We start from the raw sequence: 656 nt of genomic DNA on the forward strand, positions 1-656 counted from the left end.
CCCGGGTTCGATTTCCGGCAGACGCACTGTATTAATATATTCGGTGCACTCGGTGCTCGTGGCGCCGGTCGTGATTTCGTGACCCAGCCGGCAGACCCGAGTCTAGGGGAAATGGTCGCTCCGGAGTTTTGGAGAGGACCGCCGTATTCTACGTCATCTCGGATTTTGTGGTTGTTGTTTACCCCACCGGTCGACGGAGGCTATTATTTCGTTTTATTCTCTATTTGGGCTATCTGTGTGGGTCGGATTGGCAGCTGTCGGACCAAATGGTACCGGGTTCGGATCCGGAGGGAGCCTGGTCCGATCCACGGACAGGAGAGATAGCAGCAACGACCCGTTGACATGCCCCCAGGGCGACTCTCTAGTCCCCTACCAGAAGCAGCGCTTGGCAGGGATGCCAGTGTATCCAAAGCAGTATCCAGCGTAGTGGTAGGAGTACCAGCTCAACATCGGGAAGTACTCGGTTCCAATCCTGGCTATGCCTCCGTAACAGGTGTTACCGACATCGGCAAGAACCGAACCTGCGACTGCCTGACCAACAGCCACGCCGTCTGCCCATGTCAAGTCCTCAACCAAGTTTTGCAATATCGGAGCTATGGGCACCCGCTCAAGTCCGAAAGAAAGCTGATGTGCCAACGAGTGAATTCGTGTGGCTG

The sequence above is a fragment of the Gregarina niphandrodes genome, assembly GCF_000223845.1.
Source record: "Gregarina niphandrodes unplaced genomic scaffold scaffold00181, whole genome shotgun sequence".
Classification (NCBI taxonomy): domain Eukaryota; phylum Apicomplexa; class Conoidasida; order Eugregarinorida; family Gregarinidae; genus Gregarina; species Gregarina niphandrodes.